This window comes from Melospiza georgiana, chromosome 1 (assembly GCF_028018845.1).
Source record: "Melospiza georgiana isolate bMelGeo1 chromosome 1, bMelGeo1.pri, whole genome shotgun sequence".
NCBI lineage: Eukaryota > Metazoa > Chordata > Aves > Passeriformes > Passerellidae > Melospiza > Melospiza georgiana.
In genome coordinates this window covers 95,907,418-95,929,178 of record NC_080430.1, presented here as the reverse complement: position 1 = coordinate 95,929,178, position 21,761 = coordinate 95,907,418, and the positions used below count along the sequence as shown (strand labels likewise).

Here is a 21,761-nt window from a genome sequence, read left to right as displayed (position 1 = left end):
TAACAATGAAGGGTAATCTCTGTCGCCAGGTGCATATATATATATATATATATATATATATATATGCACTGATGTGCTTAAAATAGTTTTTAAAAAAATTAAAAACATTAAAAACCAAAAAAGGTTTTTACCCGAAACCTTTTACACTTGCAATACCACGTCCTTGATCTTGATTGTTCTAAATCCAATGTTTCATATCAAAACTAATGAACTCCGCCCAAATATATCATATGTTGATATACATTTTTGTTAAATTCATGCAATTTTAATGAGGAAAAGTTAGGGTTTGGTTTTTTTCAAAGAAGATTAAGTAATTCTCGCTGACTTCTTTGCCTTGCAACCTTTCAACCACACATGAGAGAAGAGTTGTCTTTGCACTGACACCTGCAGTGACTCCCTGTAAGCACATATGCAAGCAGGCAGTGTCAAAACATGCTTCCTAAAGTGATGGCTGAGAGAAGTTTTTGGCCAGAAGACATCCATATAGGAGTTGCAACATGAAAACTTGCAGAGGGGAGTGGATACGTGCTCCCCCGCTCAACCGCCCCAGCTGTCACAACAGGGCATGTGGAGCAACCGGGCAACAAGATCTCACCTATGCCATGTCAGCACTGCATTTATTAAGCTGTTTTCCATTTATGCAAGTTGGTATTTTAGCCTTCCTAAACCTTCCTTCATATTCTTCTCACTGCTTAGAGAAAAATCCACAGGAACAACCGTTCCTGCCTGCTCCTTCTGTTTCTGAGCTTGCACCTGTGGCTCTGCCATCCTTCAGATACCTGGGCAGGAGCATCAGCTGGGGCCAGAGCCCTCGACCTGCAGCAGGGCTATCCTGCACACTGATATTGCATCATATGCCCAACGAGGCTTTTTAATCATCCTGATGATGACAGCTTCCCTTAGGGTAACTTCAATGGGCTGCCTCAGTCCTCTCTGACTGAGCATAAATCACAGCTGACTTGGGAAGAGTACCAAGCTCCTTCAATGTCTTGAAAAACACAGCCAGTGGGCAGCTGTAAAGGATGAAGACACTTTATAGATCTAAAAGCTACATCTGAGCATCAAATGCTAAATCTAGTGCTCAGGGGCACTGTGGATCTCTGACACTTCCAGGAGGAAACTGAATGCATTAACTTGTGGATGGATTACAGGCATTACTGATACATAAACAGGGTGGTTTCATGCAAACTGTTTCTCCTGTCATTTAACATAAACTACCTGCTTTTACACCCTAATTAGGAACACTTCCAAAAGAAGCACTGATAGCAAAGCAATTATTTGAGCTCCAAAATTAGGCAATAGTGAATCATTGTCTCTGAAACTAAACCCCACATTGTACAGACTGACCCACATGACCAAATCTTTGCAGTCAGTTCAACAGACTTCCAAGTGGCCACCAGCATCTGCCTACAGGGATCAGCTTGCCAGACCAAGGAGGAGTGTTAAATTACAAGCTTTGTACTCATGGCAAGCATGTTGATTAAATAAGTAAATAAATAAAGATCCATTTTATTAATGGCAGCATGGCAGCCCCATGCAAAAACTTCAAAACCTCTTTTCATTCTGAGCTCACTCTAATATTAGCTTAAAAAAATATCAAATCATCAGCATCTTTTAATGTTTAACCAAACAGCTACACTCGTCCCTGGTTAAACTCTGCCACACTGGAAAAGAACCAGAGATTAATTTAATTGAATGAATTTGGCTTTTAACCTAGACAATAAAATTTACTAGTATAAAAGCTTAAATCCCAACTGGCACTGGTAAGGATGCCTTAGGGTACACTCTGCTTCTTGCCAACACCACATATCCACCTATAAAGTTTTAAAATAAATCTCTGACTTTTGTTTCCACATGTACAGGCATATACCATGCTTATACTACAAAAAATCAACACTGACTTGCAAGGGTTAATAACGTGATGCTTGCTAATACATAAACTCCAAACTATAGCAAACTACAGATAACCTCCTTCTGCAAAACTGGAAGTAGGAGAAGGTAAAAAAAAAACCTGCTCTTTACCAACACAAAAGAAGCAGAAATACTGAATGACAACAGGATTCTGAAGTCACTCTATTGAACTCCATTGGTTATACCTTTGCCATTAAGTTCATCATACACTTACTATTATTTGAGCAAGCATCTTTTTAAACAATACTTAGCTAGGTCTCTTCTGTCATACTTGAGAAACTACAGGAAACAATCTCAATTTCTACAGCCATTATTATGACAATATTGCCTTTATTTTCCCATTAACCAGCAAGGCATGCACCATTTTCTGTTAACAGCTGACCTGTTGTTTAAACAAACACATTCAGAGCATGCAGGTCTGTGTCCTATATAAACAGAGAACCAAATCAGCCCGGCCTACACCCCTGAACTCTCCACATCAGTGGGTGGAGATGGCAAAGAGTTGAGGAGAATCCAGCCCACAGTGTCACAACGGAGGCAGGAGGACAGAAGCACATCACGTTGCACTGCCATAGACACAAAATGTTCCACATCACTATGTGCAGCCAAGGAGGCACTTGTACCTACAGGGCTGCAGGCAATTCTGTTTGCTTGATTTAAACACCATCAACAACACACCTGAAACCAACAATTCCTTTTTTTTTTTTTTTTTTTTTTTTTTCAAATCCTGGCCAGGTAACACCAACATCCTTTTCTTCCCCTTTTTTGGTGTTTTTCTTTGTGCATGTGTGTGTATATGCCCAAGCCTAGGCAATGCCAAACTTTGGGTAACTGAATCATACCATCACCCTCTAGGGCCAGGCTGGGCCACCATTGCTAACACTGGCAAACTCCTACTCACAAGAAAGTGCCTCTCAAGTCAGCGAGGCTCCTCAGATGAGTAAGAAGTGCTCACTGATGTCAGTGAAGATTACCTAGTGAGGGCTTTGAAGCTGCTATTCTGCAGTGGGGGGGTGTGTATGCACATATGCACAGGAGCAGACATGACTCCCTAAAAGCCATGAATTCATCATCAACCTACAAGGCAGTATGGCTTACAGTCAGAAAGTGAGATAATGACCCTATGCCATGACCTCAAGGTAGAAATAAACTGGGCGTAGGCAGCACCTACCGATACCAGGATTAACATGACTCAGGGAATACGGGGCTGAAATAAAGCATTCAAGAGGCACAAAACAGATGCCATAAGCACATCTCCTTCTGCCAGCCCAGTTCCCTGTCATCCTGCTCTTTCTATGCCACAACACATATTCAGCACACCTAATACCAGGCTCTAGTCTAACATGTGCTGATGTAAATTTAAACTAATGTGACCAAAGCAACTGGACAAACATTACCAAAACGCACAGTAACTGAACAAGGTTTAACCTCTGGGGTCAAGTTGATGGAATGTCCTAAAGTGATGGAATATGCATCATTTTCTGACCACTGTCTAGAAGAAATTACAATGCCATTTACACATGCAGGGGATGTGGCACCACTTCACTTCCAGTTGCTCTGCTCAGGAGGTACACCAAAGTAAGCTTCTTATCTGTGCATATTTACTATGCCACACAGCTCTTACTAACAAGGCTCAATTACCAAAACCAGAAAGTTGCTGCTGCTGCTGCTTGCAAAAGGTAAGTATCTTTGCAATGAAAGATAATTCCATACTCAATACTCTTTCTCAGGGAAGAGAGCTGTACTCACATGAGTATACCCATGCTCTATGGCACGCTAAACCTTTTCCTCCTTGGTCACTGATCTCTTATGCGACCTTTACTGCCCCTCTGAAATGGACACAAAGAGAGAGAGCTAATGAACCATCCTAATATTTTTCAGGCAGCTGACAGGTTACTTTCTTGAATGACCCAAGGACCCTGGCATTGACCACATTTCTAGGCACCTATGACATTTCTAGGCACCTATGGTGTCGTACAGAACTACAGCCCCAAGGTGCAGCTTTCCTGCAAACCTGGGACCGGTTTCTGCACAGAAACCAGCTGAGTCTGGAGGAGAGCAGAGGACATTTCTACTCCATCACAACACAGGCAGCCTTCAGTACCAGGAAGACTGTGGCCAAATTTTTGCCTTGCATTATGCATACACATTCAAATGCCAGATGAGGATCAAGCACCAACGTTGGCTTCCCCCCACAGTAGTAAAATGCACAGTTAATTCAATTCTAGTAACTTATTATTGTGAAGAGGACTGTGGTAATTAACAGACATTTATTAGCATTTAATTTGACAGCAGATATGCTTTGGAGAACTTTAATGACCCCTTAATGGATCCATACAACCACATGTACACAGAGGAGATACAATCAAGTCCTGGAACTTATTCTTACTGTGTGTTTGTACACATCCCAGAACAGCAGCAATAGATCATCATTGCTACTGGGTGCCACCATATGACAACAGCTTATAATTATACTCTCTTGATAAATCATAATCTTCTGTAAGCCTAAACCGCTGACTCTGTGTCAGATAAAAACAGATGCCTGCTGTGTTCCCACGCACCTTTACCTGACCATCATGTTGTGGTTTGATGCAGAGGATGATTGTTACCATAAGGAACTGATCAGAGCTACAGAAGGCTGCAAAAGTGAACTGCTGCAAGTCCTCATTTTATCTCCTTTATAATGCTAAAAACATAAAGCTACTACTTCTTTTTAAGAGAGCAGAAACATTATACCCAGCACATTCTTTGCAAAAGTCATCAGAGTTAAGGCTGTAGCAGTAAAAGTCACGTCTAGAAAATGTGCTTTCAGGACAGACTCATGAGAGTATTCACAGAAAAGACAGAGGATGAACAACAGACTTCCCAAGTGCTTTTATTTTTCATGGCTATTTTTACTGACATGCATCTTTTACAAACTCAGCTATTCTGAACAAATTCTATTCATTAATAGCAATTTCTTTTTTCAGGAAGTTTGCTACCAGTGCTAAAAATTAATCAATATTAGGTGGCTGTTTGCATTGTGCCAGACACCCTCCCAACCTTTCTGTGCCAACAGCCTGGTTTCTCAGCATAGCTCAATCCTTCTCATGGGTCCCTTGCAACACCTGGATCACTCCTGTTTTCATTCTGAACACAAACCTGCTCCACTTCATATTCCTCCTCCAAAAACTCTCATGCTCAGCATGCCACATCCACCCACTCATCCCAAGTCTCTGCCACCTTCAAGTTCTGAATGCTGACACCAGCTCAAGTTCAGAAGTGCCCAACAGCCAGGAAAAAGGGACTGCAGAGCAAAGTACACCTGCGGGACAAGAGACAGGAAAGGAGCCTACAATAATGGGTGATTTGTGCAGTAGAACCAAGTCTTAAGTCCCTTCTAGAAACCACACAGAAGAAAAATTCAGTTACCTCACACACATGCAAACACATGTGCTCAGCCAACCTCCTCTTCTTCTGTTTAACATCTCTCTATAACCATCACCACTCTAATTTCTCCCAGGGCTCCTTGTGATGAAACAGGACTGCACAAGCTAGGCACCAGACAGAACACCAGGCGTCTCCCATATCCTGTTCCTACACAGCTCTACACACACTCCATCTCATTCTGGTGCTGCTGCAGGACGGCAGAGACCACCCAGCAGACCAGTGCCACAGGAAATAATGCAAATCTCAGTCAGACCCCATTAACACATCCCAGACAGCAACATCCAGCAACACTGTACAGGGACATGATGACCAGGGGAGCTCCGGCCACCACCGCAAACTCAGCACTCACGAAGAAAAGCATCACCAAAGGGCAATGATTCTTTAACTACCTTAACGCAGATAACTACAGATTCCTGCCGTGGTGATTTCTGATGAAAGACAGACACCCACCTACAGAAACTCAGCATTCCCAGGTACAGGGGAAAGTAGTTCTCCACATTCAACAGTCTTCCTGGACACCCACAGCTCCTCCAAACACCCATTTCCTCCTCCTTTTTTCTGTATGATCTTGTTACAGTCTTTTTACCTTTAAGGCTGTGTTCAGCTCAACACACCCTATTTTCTTCTCCTACAGCTTTTGCTGTGCCTGCTGCTTGCGCCAGCTCTTCATCACTTCTGAGCAAAGAGACGGGCACTGATGCCAGACGTGAAACGGCTGAGAGATCTTTAAAGTGAACCAGCTCACACTGGCATAGCTCCGCTGATGCCCAACACAAGGTGTAATTACCTCACTTGTGGGTGGAATTACACAAGGAGTAATTCTGGTTACCTGGTCTTCAATAAACTTCACAGAGCTGCTGTAAGATTCCACATGAACTGAGTTATGATAGGCAAAATCCATTAGACCCTAACAGCATGGGAGGAAAACAGGGAGGACTGTGTGGTAAGCATTTTTATTATTCATCTGCAAAATTATTTTCCTACATTACATACTGCTATACCTACATATATATTTTCTTTTAAAATTAAGATTCAAATTCAAAACTTCATTTTGCATATTAGAATGAGAAACTGAGACTTTTGCCCTTCAAAGACTGTTATCTTCTTCAAAGTGTAAAATACAATGAATAAAGCAGAAAAAACTGTGTGTATAAGAAAACAAAAATCTGTCTCATGTCTAGCATCTTCTTAGCTGACAGACTCTCAACTCTCATCATCTTGTCCTTTTTCTTACATGTTGAAGAGAGTTTAGTTTAAGAGATAGTGTTCTTCCACGGGGATCACAGATGACAGACTGTACCAAGTGATGAGGTTTTTTTCCTGTTCAGAGGAAGGACCAACTCAGAGGGCAGCATTCCCAATCCCACTGAGCCAGCAGGACAGCTTTAGGCTCCCTACACACTCCAGAGTAACCTGCACCGATGTGCAAACTGAACTGCAGGAGAAAATACTTAAGCCAAACTTCAGACAAATTTCTTGATCTTGTCACTGCTCTGGGCTGCTGATCCTTCATCAAGTCTATTATGCTCTCTCTCCCATCCTCCAGGAGCACAAAAGTCACAGGAGAGCCACATTAAGCAGGTAACTATCTGTCTTTCTCTCCAGTCTGGTGATACAAGTCTTGATCCTTGGATATGAGTCTTAGAACCTGCAGGAAGCTTGGACAAGCCTTATGGAAGGACAGAAGAAAATCTAGTTTTTATAAGGGTAAGGAATTACTTGATCTTTTACATCTCAAGGTTCCCATTTCCTTCCCTTTTGCCAGCCTGCCAGATCAGCCAGTCCCCAGAGGATTCTTTTTAAGCTTGTATCTTCCACTCCTCTAACCAAGTCAGCATTTCTCTTCTTGAACTTCTTGTTCTCTCCCTTATCTTCTGTCAGAGCCAAGGACACAAAAACAATTACGATCTCTCCACCAATCTTGTGCAGTGCTCCACATCTAGCTAAAATTTGCGGAAATGTTTACCTGCTATTTCATTGCATTTGACTTAGCAAGTATTGAAAAGCCAAATAAATGTCACTATGTTATCTCAAGCTGTACATCAGGACAAGGTAGCAAAGAGCGCTAAAGTCACAGCATCTCCTGAACTAGACAGAGGAAGATAAGAGTAATGTTTAAATGGTTCCATCATGGGTGCCATCTTTTTATCCCTCAGAGGGGATGCCCTGGTTTGCACCTCTATCCCTAGCTGAGAGGTGTATGTGTGATCTGCAATAAACAGGTGGCAGTTAAAGGATTTTGTTATGCAGAGGTACACACAGTTTGTCTGCAGGTTAGAACAGGACACACAGAAGTCATCAGTCTATTGCACAGACTGCACATCATAAACATTGTTGTAAGAAAGCCCTGGGTTCTGCCCTGAAACAGGGAACACAACAGTAAGCAATTCAGCAGCAGGCATTTAAAATTTTCTCAGTGGCCTGCAGATTACTGTTTTGTACCATTTTGCAAACTTTTAACAATCAAAACCATACAATACCCAGGCTCCTTTTACATCTACTTCAGGATATAAAAATCTGAGGGGAAGGGCTGCCCACAATCTAGAAACCACTTCCGAGCTCCAGACACCCTCTTTCTAAGTGCATGAAACTTTGAAGCAAAATATTAGCAATCCTCGCATTTGCACTGCTTACTTTTGTGATGGCAACCTATAATCCCTAATCAACCTAGAAAATAAATGACCGATAAACCAATCTGCTTGTAACCCCATTAACAGATTCTGGCTTCAGTATCAACAGGGTAATTTGCTGAGACTATTTTTAATCCCAACTGCTAAACCATTAATCCCACAATTTCCACATAGTATTTCCACCACCCCCCAAATTTACTCAAGGTTACCAACAATTTTGCAACTCATTAAAAAGCAGATAAATAAATAAATAACATTTGCAAATATACACCTCCTGGCACGGGAGAACTGACAGACTCCGATTACTTGGTTGATCCCGTTGAAGCCATTACTTTCTAATTGGAAAGAGTCATTCAGAAGCAAAGCTGTGTGTCTGGCATGTCACTTGACACCTGGTATGTACTGCTCGTGATAAGATGAACTCTCCAATATGCTTGCCACAACGAAAAGAAGTGGGTTATTTCATCACACCACTGATAGTCACAGCTCTCTACTAAAATCTGTTCTAATTTAATGGGACCAAGGTTACCAACATAAATTGTCATGTTTTCTCAAACTGGCATTAAAATATTCCCCAACTATCATTATTAATGTCAATATAAATTATGCATTGAAGATCACAGCATTCATTACTGAGGTAAAATTTATCTGGAGGGAAAGAAAAAAAAAGAGATAAACAGAGCAAATCTAATTAAAGTAAGTATTTATAGATTTCATACAGCTTTTCTCTTTAGTGATGAAAACACTCCTTTAAAAAAGGTCCTAAAATAAGGATTCACAGAGCCATCAAAAACAGTACCAAGAAAGCATTGTGTTAATCAGCTAAAGGTACAGTTATACACAGGATGTTGCAAAGGGACTGATGTGAAAATACACAAACTTGGTATTTTATCCAAGGATGTATCAATGTGCTAGCACAACAATCTGGAAGATAGACCCTTGGTTTCACATAAGCAGCTACAAACAGGAGGAAAAGCTGTATTTAGTGTTGGAAGGGTGGTGTTTAATGCCCCTTTCAACTTCTATAAATTACAACGTCAGCCATTCCTAATTGGTATAATTAGTATTCAAACACCACGCTGAAATTAGAAGCTTAGCAGTTTTTCGGTACACTTACATACTCTTCACACAAACACATGAATAACCTTGTTGAAATATTTTTGAGTCCCAAGGTTAAAAGAAATTACTTTAAGAGACAGATGGTGAGCAACTGGTACCTCAGTGAGGAGTGCCACCGACTTTTGAAAGTTCTCACGCAACGCACCGTATGGGGCTAACCCCTATTTACTGCACACTTCAGGACTTCGCAGGAGAGCCTCAGCTCCTGAAACTCCCAAGATGTGCATAGACAGGATGGCACAGGGGAAAGAAAGCCTAAAAATACAACTCCCAGGGAAATCCAAATCCAAAGGGAAAATAAGCTATCTTATTTCCCTAACTGCATAGTTTAAGTCAGTCCTTAAGCTGCCTGATTCATAGTTTTATCATACTTGTGGTTGCCAATGCTGCTACCAGCTCACCAATGCAGGTGCCTCACAGTCTGCCACAAAGGAAGCCAGAATGCATCCATTAAAACAGACAACTAAGCAGCCCCTGTGTAAAGACTGGTGGACAAAGGGGGGGAGAGAGAGACTTTGCAAGCACATACTCAACCATCAAAAGAGGAGCTCTAGTTTCAGCCAGCAGAGACTGTAACACCTCGCCCCGCAATCCTTCACAACACACCGTGTCACTGGCTATTGTTCATAACTCTTCCCGCAAACCATTTCAACATTCAGAGAATGACTATTTCTTAAGGAAATTATTTCAGAAGGGGAAAATATTGCTTACTCATGAACCTGGTATCATTTCAGCAATGAGGCAAAACAGCTACAGACAATTACATTGCACAACCCTAAATACATCTTTTATTGTACTAGATTTCAGAAAAAGAACATTCTGAAACACTGAAATAAATCAGAGAATAAATGTGACTTGTTGTCAGCTAATACAATATGGGTTAAATGCTACCATATGGTGAGTGCACACACGTTACCCTTTTAAAAACAAAGAACATGGCTAATTTCATTCCCAAATCTATTTTTAAATAAGTAAACGTGACCATTTTAAAATTAGGCTACAATTGTGCCCGAAATACCTCAATTTCTACCAGCTTCTCTCCCTCTTTCTTTAGTGAAAACTAACACCACTTCCCTGTTCACCATCTTCTTAAAAAAGACAAGGAAAAATTACTATTCAGTCAGCTTTATCCCCATAATAAGCCAACACAAGCATTTCTATGCAGTGTAAAAATAGTGACGAGCCAACTCACCGTTCTTCCTTTATTATACCTGCCAGAAAAGCAAGGCGTGCATGCGTGTGTGTGTGTGTGCGGGTGTGCGTGCAGTACATTGAAACTCACTGACACACGATCCGCTTTTCAGCAAGCACTCACAACAGGACCTGCCCGACAGACAGAGCTCTCGTTTTCCCTGCACCCCCCAGCATGGACTGAGACATACAGTTTCAGTACACTCCCAACCAAAAAAAGAACAACAAAAAAAAAAAAGAACAAAAAAGAAAAAAAAAAAAAAAAAAAAAGAACCAAAGGAAACACGTATGAAATACATACAGGGTAGCTGAAGTGGATGCTGTTGGTTTGAAAATTGTCTGTCTAGGCACTGTGCTATTTGTTTTTATCACTATACTATAAATGAAACATGCCAGGAGTCCAAAAATAGCTACAAATTGTAATTACATAGCTTTGTAGTTTTTATTTTACTTTGAAAAGAAGATTAAAAGCTAGATCATTTTAGAAACAGGCCTTATAGATTTAGGGAGCCACAAAATTCTTCTACTTTGCAATTTGAAGTACACTGCTGGAAAGCATTTCCTTTGGGACATAAATACGACAGCCCAACATGGAGAAGCAAGCTCCCAACACCACACAGTGAGGTGGCAAGAAAGAAAAGGGAGAAGAACAGACAAAGGAAAAAGTAATTTCGTAGAGATTCTAAGAGTGCCCTGATTACGGATGTAATACTATAAGCTTTAATTAGGTGCTAAGTGCTGTGTGCTAAATTCATCCCCACATCCAGTGCTGTAAATTCAGAGCCACCCTACTAAAGTTACCTTGGGTTTACCACAACAGTACAATAGTAATGCCAGGCCTACAGCTTCTGCAACAGCCCATAATGAAATGTGGATTTTGTTGAACAAGCGTTAAGCAACACAATATCCTGCTGATAAAAATTTAATTCTTTTCCACAAGCAATCACTTAAATGAAAGATTAGCAAAAATGAATTTTAAATAGTCCTCAGAAGGTAAGCAGTCTTGAATCCACAGAAAAGAGCCTCTGTTCTTACATGACTCGAAACAGTTTAGAGACCAGTCTTCAGCAGCCCCTGTCCCAGCATCCCTGCCATGGACACCCATGTGCAGTGTTAGCTCACAACTTGGGGGTGGTAAATAAACAACTTATCTTAGAGCAGATATGTGCCACTGCTGTGAGACCTGCTACAACTTATAAGGCAATAAACAGTTTGGTAGCAACTTGAGAGATGCAAGTTCTGTCCATCCGCACACGAATTTAATCTCGGAACACACGCTTAATGCCCCACGTTCCTTTGCACCAGCGCTGCTGCAGTTTCAGGAACGCAAGGAGAAACTGCTAACACCAAGTGTGCAACAACAGTGATGGGCCTCTGCAGATAACCAAGATGTAAACAACATCAAAAAATGAACAACCAGCCATCACACCAAAAAAAAGAGAGCTCGCTAGCTTCAAATGGCAAAGCAGGTTCAGCAGATCAAGAGACTAAACATTTGCTGACTAACAGTTAGGTAATGAAAGTAAACATTTGTAATGAAGTCATCATCCTAATGAAAGCCTAAGTGGCAGCGTTAACTACCTGGACCATAATCCACTCGCAAGTTTTAACGCGGGCTCGCCAACATAACATTTACTAGAATTGTTCCTGCTGGAAAAGACAAGGAAGTTCCACTTAATTTTAATATTAATAACAGAAGTGACAACCAGGAAATATTGCTATCTGTTAAGTCATTCTAACTCCCAAGTACTCTACAGTTTCTGTGCAGTTACAGTGGGTAACTGAAAAACAGAATTTTGCCTTCAGTGTCTGAGTCAGAACAGCTTTATCCTAGCACTGAAGTGTATAAATATTTGCAGCATGTAAGATGTCTGCTTTGAAAAAGCAACATTGCACCAAGTTTCAAATATTTATATTGCAGATATCTAATCAAATAAATGTGACTTTTTTTTTCCTGGGGTTTTTTTTTTTTTGGCCAGGCTTTGATTAGGTATCTGGATTAAGCTTATGGCTAGAGGAAAAAAAATGACCATAACAAGTTTGAGTTGATTAACTGCCAATATAATTAAGGATTTCAGATATGCATAAAGAAACTGTAATTCAACCCAGAATCACCCTCATGCAAATCCCAGTAGTCAATGGTAGTGGAAAGGGTGCTTATTATGGGTCAGCAGTGGATTCACAAGCAACAAGTCAATTTTTAGGATGGTTGGACATGCTCTTATCCAACTAAAGAACACCACATGGTTGTGAAAAACAGCAGTACGTCCATTTCTCCAATGCCCATTCAGCCTCAAAAGGTATGTATCTACAAATTCATACTTGTGTCTCAAAAACTCAAACAGGCACTTTTCTTGTGAAATTTGCAAGCTTGGACAAGTTGCTTCCTGAAAAATGCAATCACTTTGCATTTCAGCTTTCTATTCTGATGACTTTATGAAACAGTATAACCAAACCCAGATTTCCAGTTTAAGCACACATATACAGCTTTTGCACTGGATCATTCTGCATACTGCCTGTAATCCCAAAGAAGTCCTGGAAGTTCTTGGCACAAATTGAAGTCTTCACAGAAGTTAGGCCTTTCAAAGCTGACAGAGTTTGGATCTTACTAAATATAGGTACCTTTCATTAGATGGGACCTCAGAACAAAACTCATCAGATCTCAATCACAGAGAAATACAGATAGGTAACTATAGATAACTACAAATATAGACAGCTATAGACAGGTAATATTTATTGGTAATTATAACTATACATATATATATAAGACAATAGTTAGAGGTAACTAAAGGTAACTGTTGAAGTCACCTGCTCACAAAGACCCTAGCAAAAAAATCCAAATAAACAGACTGTCCAAAGATCTCAAAAGTTGGTGAGTACTCCATTTCTATGAGGATACTCTTCCAGGCAGCCCCCTCTGGTGTAAGCACCCACAGCAGGGTGCATTTTAAAAGTTATGCATTTTTCAGTCAACTGAAGCCAACAGCCCAGCTTCTGAAGGTGCTCTGTAAGATGTTAAGACATAAACATGCTCCTTTGCTAAAATGACGATCAATTCAACAGGCAGAGTTCCAGAACAATGGCCCAATCGTTTCCAACTCCTTCAATGAACGTTTCTGTACTGATAATTGCTATTATTAAATCTCGGTGACAGCATGATACTATGACCAATTATAAAATCATACAATGAACCTATTTTTTAAAGTAAATACATTAGTCACTGCCGCAGGAAAACTTTAATCTACAAAATGTTGCTCCATTCTAGGCAGATAGAGTTATTGAGGACACTTGCAAGTAACAGTAGGTAAATTTCACCCTAGTGATGTAAACTCTCTTCTGTGAGGCACAGAGAAATAGTAGCTGCCATTCATGGAGGGACTAATACATAGTTTGTCTGGTACAGGAGTTTAGAAGGTCGTGCTAAGCTTAGACAGGTGCTGTGCTAACAAAGACCATTCCTCTCTTTAAACATATTTTAGATCATTCCTTAGGACAATGTTATTTTCACTGATGCTTTGTTTTTTCTCTCTTTTCTGTAAGCATTATCTTTGCATATTAATCTAACAGTTCAGAGGGACGGCTATAATGCCCTTTTGTTCACACAGACTGCACAGTACTTATCACTAACTAGATGTCACTTCAACACCACTCAGCTTCATAGGAACTAAAGGCTTGAAAACAAACCCCAGGCAAGAATTTCTAGAGATAGCTAAAAACCACTTTACACCAGGAGCTAGTAAAGGTGTGCTTGTGCCAGTAACACAGAGCCCCACGGAAATGACTTTATTATACAGAGTTCACTCAAGATGGCTATGGCAGCTGCTCTTGTGAAACTGAAGACGTCTCCTGGAATATCTGCACCTTGATACTAATTACACCACAGGTGCTCCTATGCAACTTCAGCTTCCAGTTTCAACAGAGGAAAGCTCAAAACACCACTGTGCCCACCCTGGTGGGACAAGGCTGAGGTGCACAGAGTAGCAGATGACCAAGCTGATGATGGTGCATTTGCTGTGACAGAAGTGAAAGACACTTTGGCAGAGAAGCAACATTCACTGACAGACAACTCCTCCGGCCAGCTGCCACAGCCTAAACTACTGGAGCAAAACTACCAACATACTTCCCCAACCGAGATGAAACTTTTGCTCTCATTAGCAACGCCCCTCCCTGGCACTGCTCCCCCCTAAAACAGCCAACACCTCTCACAACGCTGTTATTTTTAGCCCACTGGCAGCAGCCACCCGGGGAGAAGCACATGGGGACCTCACTGGAGAAGCCCAGCCTGCACTCCTTCCCACACCTGCCCACAGGACACTGCCACAAACACGGGGACAAGAGCACACACAGGCACCTGCGTCAGTGAAGCATTCCCCCGCCCCGCAGCCACGCCAGCCTCATTCTGCCGTGCACACACATCCCCAGCAGCACCTACAGGCACACACATCTGGCTCCCATGCAGCAACGCAACATACCGCATCCCTGCCCTGCCCTTGTGCGCACACTCCAGTGCACCTGCTGCAACACCTTCCCGGCCTGGCACGCACCTGCCTGGCACGCAGCACCCAGCTGCCCAGCGTGCACACTGACACACCTGCACACCCCAGCATGTACACCTGCACACCCCAGCATGCACACTGACACACCTGTACACCTGTACAGCCCAGCATGCACACTGACACACCTGTACACCCCAGCATGCACACTGACACACCTGTACACCTGTACAGCCCAGCATGTACACTACACACCTGTACACCCCAGCATGGAAACCCACACGCCTGTACACCCCAGCATGCACACTATACACCTGTACACCCCAGCATGTACACCTACACACTTGTACACCTGTACAACCCAGCATGCACATGTACACCTCAGCATGCACACTACACACCTGTATACCCCAGCATGTACACCCCAGCAAGCACACCTACACACCTGTACACCCCAGCACATACACTACACACCTGTACACCCCAGGATGCACACCTACACACCTGTACACCCCAGGATGCACACCTACACACCTTCACACCCCAGCACATACACTACATACCTGTACACCCCAGCATGCACACCTACACACCTGTACACCTCAGCATGCACACTACACACCTGTACATCCCAGCATATACACTACACACCTGTACCCCCCAGGATGCACACCTACACACCTTTACACCCCAGCACATACACTACACACCTGTACACCCCAGCATGCACACCTACACACCTGTACACCCCAGGATGCACACCTAAACACCTGTACATCCCAACATATACACTACACACCTGTACACCCCAGGCTGCACACCTACACACTCCCCCCAGCCCCATCCACACATCCCTCACAGGGCTCAGGGGGGGCAGCTGCCACAGGGTCAGCATCCTCCTACTTGGTCTGGCATACACAGAGCCTTAAAACACCGCTGGAAAGCAATGGTCAAAATCAAGACACACATTACATCTCACAAAATAAAACTCTCAGCTATCATCCCACACACACACACCATGCCCAGGCATGGGGGTACAAGGGAAATCTGACAGAAGCTTTTGAAAAAGACTCCCCCTCCCAAATCAAAACCAACCCATGTTATGTCACTCAGATTTTGCTTAAAATTTCGCTTTCTTTTCTTTTTTTGGGGGGGGGGGGGGGAGGGGGGATGTTGGTGGTGGGAGAAGCCGACGAAATACACGGTTGCCAAGTCGAGTTAATGAAAAACCCTTTGGCTGTTAACTCATTTAGTGCAGCAAGCATGAAATAAAGTCCGTGGCATGGGGCCAAAGCGCAGCGGCCCTTTGCCGGCCGGGCTTCTGGGACCTCGCCCCGGCCGCCCAGGAGCCGGCCCTGAGCACGGCGCCCGCCCAGCCACCACTTTTGGGGAGACACTCTCCAGAAACCGGTGAATCCGCCTCAGAATAATACAAATATTAAAATGAACGCCACAAAAAAATTCAAATATCGATGGCCCCGCCGGGCCCGACGAGCTTTTTCATAAGGGCACTTTTGCACCCACTTCCAAAAAGAAGCCGGATCCCAGCGCTGCGGGGGGAACGGCGCGGGGACGGCAGGAACGAGGCCGGGCCCGGGGTGCGCTGAGGGCAGGGCAGGGCAGCGGGAAGGCCGCGGGAGGGCGGCGGCACGGCGGCTCCCCGTCCCACCTCGCCGCGCCCCGACACCCCGGGGCCGAGCGGAGCGGGGCTGGGCCGGGCCGGGCCGGGCCGGGCGGTGGCGGGGGGCGGGCCCGAGCGATAGGGCCGCCCCGGCGAGGCGGGGCCGTCGGCGGGCGGGGGCTCGGCTCGGCGTCCGTCCGGCCCCGTTCCCCAACCCCCCCTTACCGCGGCACCCCCGCGTCCCTCCCCGCCGAGGAAACTTCTCTGCTCGCCGGGAGAGTTCGGCTCCTCAGCCGGGGGAGACGCTGGGTGCGAGCGGGGAGCGCCCGGCGATGGGGAGCGAGGGGAGGAGGAAGAGGAGGAGGCGGCGAGAGAGTTGCGCCTCTCCCCAAAAAGGGACTTTGACCCCGCACCGCTCTCCGGCGGACCGCGAATTACATATTTTTGTCACAGGTCGGATCCTAACGAACGTCGGCACAGCGTCTAATTTATGAACTCATCAGCCTAATTTCATTATTTAATCATGCGCCCAGCAATCGTGTTTCCTTAAGAAAGGACTGACCTATTTTTGGCTGGAGATAAACGATCATGTTAACAGATGTTAATCTTGTAATCTGTTTTTCCTGTAAGCACTTCGCATACCCGCGTTTCAGACATTTAAAAAAAATTTAAAATCTTACCCAAACGACTTGACGTCACGATTCAGTTCTTATTAAAAAAAAAAAATCTCGCAGTGGTTTCAAAGACATTAAATCTTTTTCACTTTATAAATGCTGATTTGTTCTGCCTCAACTCCCACAGGCTTTTATTTGCATTTCAAATTCCACAGGTTACACCAGTCGCCTTTTCAGAAAATGTACACCCAACAATAAGGCAGCAAATGCGGGGGGGGGGTTGGGGGGAGGGGAACCCTGCATCTGGATTAAATAAAGAAGAGAATTAATGTTTCGAAAATAGTCCGAGCAAAATTATATTTGCACGTCCAGTGCCCGAGCGCCTCCGTATCTATAGGGGTAATGGATAAGCTGTGGGCACACACAATGCGCATTCCCCAGAAGATCCCTGTCTGCTGATGGGAGCTTATTAACGCTCCTAATAAATGGTGCTGACTCCAAACCGACACTTTTCGGCTTAAAACACAGGGTTTGTCTCCAGCAGCTAATTGCAGAGGTTAGCTGGTTTGAGGGGAAAAACAACGGCCGGCTGTCATGCTCCACACGCCTCCCCACACGTACTGCCAGTTTTAGCACCCCACCTTCTTCCCTCATAGCAAAGTTTACCCATCCAAACTTTCCTCAACTTGCCCAAGTGCTTAATTCGCATTAGGATCGCGACTCGGCGCTATGCTAATGATCACCGAAGATAGTAATGGGGGGAGGGAGGGAGGGACGAGGAGGAGGAAAGCTTTTATAGCACAAAATGTCTGGAACTGCATTATTTCTATTCTTCTTTTCTCTCTCTCCCTATCTCTCTCCCCTTCCTTCCCTCCTCTCGACCCCCCTCCTTTTTTTTTTAACATGTACATTAAACTCCCTGCCGCCCTCCCCCACCCCACCCGCATCAAACGGGCTATTTTTCCTCTTCTGGAAATAATCGCTACGGAGACATTGTCCTCCGAGTCCTCCTCGCTGTCTATATGTGAATAATTGTTTTCTCCGCCCGCCCACCCCCAACTTCCTTTGATAAACTGTGTACTTCTCTAACGGGGATCACGCAGCGACCGACTCGCCACGGAACCGAGAGCGACTCGCAAACAAGGGGGGGACACTCACGGGCACAGCCCCACATCGGGCATTTCACGCACACGCTGGATCAATATCAGCGGGGCTGGGGGGAGAAAGAGGGGGAAACAACCCACTGTTAATAATGGAAGTGGCTACTCGGGGCTCGACGACCCATCACCCACCTTCTTCAGCCGAAGCTTTTTACTTTAAAGTGCGGCAATTTGTTCTTTGTCTCTTAATGGATTAATATCGCAATCCGCCTCCCCTCACCGCCCCTGACGGAGCGTACAAAGCCAAAAGGCTGCCGGAGCCCGCAGGGCTCCCCCACCCCCCGGCACCACCACTGCAGCAAACCCGACCTCCTCGCGGAACAGCGCAAAGTTACCATTTTGGAGCTGCTCCGATGACCGGGGGGGACAGTCCCCGTGCCCGGGGCGAGGCGCGAAGTTGAGGGGTTTTTTCCCCCCCAGGGGCACAGCCCGAGGACCCCCCGCCCCCCGGGCCATTCCCCCGCCCCGCCGCCCCTCACCTCCTGCGCGGCCGGCGGCGGCAGCGTTCGGGGAAGGGCGCGCCGAGCCGCTCTGAAGGTGAAACCACGCGCCGCATGCGAGCGGCGCCGCGCTGCACATGATCCGCCGAGCGGCTCCACTGGCGCGGGCGGGGGCGGCCCCGCCGGCCCCCGCCGCGCCCCGCGCCCGCGCACCGCCCCCGCCGCGCCCGCGCCCCGCCCGCCCCGCCGCCGCCGCCGCGCGTCCCCCGGCGGCCGCGCTGGTGTGGCCGGTGCCGAGCCCGCACGCACACGGCGGGCACCATTGTCTGTCTGCGCGGGGCAAAGTTGGGGCGCGGGTGCCGCCGCCACCCACTCCCGGGCGCTGCGGGAGAGCGGGGGGAGGAAGGCGGGCGCCGCGCTGTGCGGGCGCGGAGTGGCGCTTCTGCCCACCGCCGGCCCGGTTCCCACGTATCTCCTCCGCTGCGAAAGGTGCGGGCTGGAGTTGCCCTAGATGCATTTCTATGAGAAACTTTATTTTTTTTTTTTCTTTTTTTTTTTTTTTTTTTTGGGCGAATTCCACTGGTAAAATATTTATGGATCTATTGAAATGCGCAGAAACAACAACATTAAAGTCCTCAATCAAGATCAAAGAGGAATACTGTTCAACAGCCACGCTGGGGAAGTTGAAAGACCTCCGAACAAATCAATCTGCCATATGGCTTTAGAAAGAAAAAAAAAAAAAATAAGCAACCAAAAAGCTCCCCTGGTCCCCCCCCCCCCCTTCGTATGGCTGAAAAGTTCAATTCTTGTTTTCCTGCCTGTTTGCGAAGCCCTGTTTAATCACGCCAAATCTGTGTGTGCCACAGGCGAGGGGAGTGTGTTTAGTCTATGGCTGGGAAGCCTAATTTAACGCTCGGTACTAGACATCAAGGGTGTGGAGGATGGAGCCTTTTTTTTTTCTTTTTTTTTTTTTTTTCCTTTTTTTTTTTTTTCTTTCTTTCTTTGTCTCATAATGTGCGATGACGTACAGTTGACACGGAGCGCTTCGGACGCAGGGACGGTGTTTTCCTGACGCCCCGGGCCGGGAGAACCCCGTGGTTCCCGGGCACCCCGGCTCTGAGCTCCCCGCCAGAGCCGCCCCCGCCGCCGGCCCGGCCCTTCCTGGGCGCACCGGCCCCGCGCCCTCCCTCCCTCCCTCCGTCTTGCGCTTGGGACGCGAACTGCTCCGGCAACGAGAGGAAAACAAAATTGGGGCGGGGGGAGGCTTTAAATCCTGCCCTTTCCAGTGCTTATTACAAGACCCCTCGGAATAAAGGGAAGCGGTGGGGGTAGGGGGCAGCGAGCGAGAGGGGAAAGTTGGTAATGAAGGATACACGAATCATAAAATGTAAGCTATGTGTGATTAATGATCTGCACTAATTTGTATAGCAGGCGTGTTAAAGGTCATTGACAATTGTTGCTGCTTTCAGCATGAATGCCTGAGTGGGATGTATTTGGGACAATCAAATTTAATTATAATTTACAGGAAAAAAAAAAAAACCTAGACGTGCATAGCAGCTGGTCAAAATATAGAGAGGACGCACTTTAAAAAATGCATGTTGCCTTTTCTTCAAAAGCAGCTTCATTACATTAATGTGGTGTCTTTAAGTGCCTCAATAGCGAATAACGCATCTGGAATGTCTGGATTTTGTCCCTTATGCATCAGCATCTTTCCTGCACACTTTTTCAATTGCTGGCCAAATTGGGTTCCCAGTTACTCCAGAAGTGCAGCGTTTTGTGGGAATTCCGAGTTCACTGGTGCCAGATTTACCTGTGAGTGGAACAGGGCAGATGTCACCTCTGTTAGCCTGAAGAATCCACCCCAGGCACACGCCTATAACACAAGTGTGTAGATTCTCTAATCACAGTTTATATAGTACTTTAGCATTTCTTTACACAAGGAGTAAGAAATCCATTATAAATCAGCATTCCTGGGCAGTATTTAGAACTACAGTATTAAGCTAACAATTTCCATATGGCGAAAATTGACAAGTCAGAGCAATGAAAGGTGCATGAGACTTCTCAACTCCTCTACCTAAAAATGTGATTTTTATGACCTACTCCTTTTCTGTCGGAGTCTGTACAGATTCTTTTCCTTAGACAGTAAAACATGAGAGTACAGAACACAGTGCTTGCTCTATTACTTGACAGAGTAATGCTTAAAATTCTTAATATTTTCCATCTTTGCTTCCATAGGGCCCAGTCTTACACTCCTTGTTCCCGTAAGAAAATAGGAGGCTACAGGAGTGAAAGGACTGGAGAACCCATCTCAAGCTTAGTACACGAGGGGTATTCCACTTTAATGGAAAGGCAATTAAAAATTCAGAAGATGCAGAGACCTTAAAAACAATCAAGCGGTATATTAATTTCACGGAAAGTCACCAGCAGAGTTCCTCTGTCCATGTAATTTTAAATAGGAGATTTTCTCACATTTCTTCTGCTGAGCCCAGCACTTCTGGATTTTAAAAGCAAAAGTGAAACAGTGTAAGAATTTATAGACTCAAAAGATATGCAGGATATATTTGCATAATATCATCAATGTCATTAGAAATTTCAGGTAGAGATGATGTTCTTAATGTTTAATTCGTTAGTAGTGTACCATTTCCACGGGTGACTAATTTGTTTGCAGACAATTTGCTCATTTTATCTTTGCCAGAATCTTCCAGGAGATGTCCTCCAGTTTCAAATTCTTTAAATTACAGTATTTTGTATGAGAATGTCAGCGATATTAATGGCTCAATACGTGTTTTACTATTTATAGACTTGCATGTATAATAATTCTGGCTAATGAAATATTTGGAGCAGGAAAGCATTTATTTACTTTTGCTATGGTCTAATAAATTATTTGTTCAGCGTTTGGGACCAGGCTTTCTCAAGTTAGGGAAAATGGCAGTTTGATGAAATTCTGTGCGATGACTTGTCTGCATAACTTAGCCCTAGGAGTGATTGGTGGAAGTTTAGATAAGAAAAGGTTCCCGAGAAACACTGTGGTGGAGTAGTGAAGAAAAAGGCCATCTCTGTAAAAGCAAGGCTGAAAGCATAGATAAATACTTCAAGACAGGCAAACAAGCCAAGTTTGGATTACATTTCATATATATGTGTGTGCATATGTGT

The 21,761-nt window shown here is 44.7% G+C and overlaps 1 protein-coding gene across 1 annotated transcript in view; it reads right to left on the bottom strand.

Annotated features, from left to right (window-relative positions):
* Window positions 1-18,674, bottom strand: part of ZNF516 (zinc finger protein 516) — a 102,235-nt gene extending 83,561 nt beyond the window's left edge. Inside the window, exon 1 of the mRNA XM_058040491.1 lies at window positions 18,648-18,674. The gene's annotated coding sequence lies outside the window, so the exon portion shown is untranslated. The remainder of the gene's footprint in view (window positions 1-18,647) is intronic.
* Between the last annotated feature and the right edge of the window lie 3,087 nt (window positions 18,675-21,761).